The sequence below is a fragment of the Egretta garzetta genome, unplaced genomic scaffold, assembly GCF_000687185.1.
Source record: "Egretta garzetta isolate BGI_Z169 unplaced genomic scaffold, ASM68718v1 scaffold986, whole genome shotgun sequence".
In the NCBI taxonomy this organism is placed as follows: Eukaryota; Metazoa; Chordata; class Aves; order Pelecaniformes; family Ardeidae; genus Egretta; species Egretta garzetta.
Window position 1 is genome coordinate 85,580 of NW_009259903.1, and position 324 is coordinate 85,903.

Genomic DNA, 324 nt, shown 5'->3' on the forward strand with positions numbered 1-324 from the left:
CAGAGGCACAGGTCTCTGCAAACCCTGTCACTGCGCCCGCGTGGGACGGGGAAGGAGGTGGCGTGGTCCCTCCTTCGCTGCGGTGACGGTGTCGCCCACACTGCTGCATCAGCCGGGATGGCTGGTGCTGCTGACAGCGTGCACTCTCTCTCCCCTCTCCCCCTCTTGGGGGCACCGATGGGTGAAAAGCTGGCCATGAGCCGGCCATGGGCGCTGGCAGCCCAGAAGCCAACCCTACCCTGGGCTGCATCAGGAGAAGCGTGGCCAGCGTCGAGGGAGGGGATTGTGCCCCTCTGCTCTGCTCTGGGGAGACCTCCCCTGGAG

The 324-nt window shown here is 67.0% G+C and overlaps 1 protein-coding gene across 1 annotated transcript in view; it reads left to right on the plus strand.

The window, feature by feature from the left end:
* The window catches only part of LOC104127481 (myotubularin-related protein 5-like), a gene marked incomplete at its 3' end in the record, with an annotated part of 66,798 nt that overhangs the window by 45,416 nt on the left and 21,058 nt on the right, over nucleotides 1–324 (plus strand).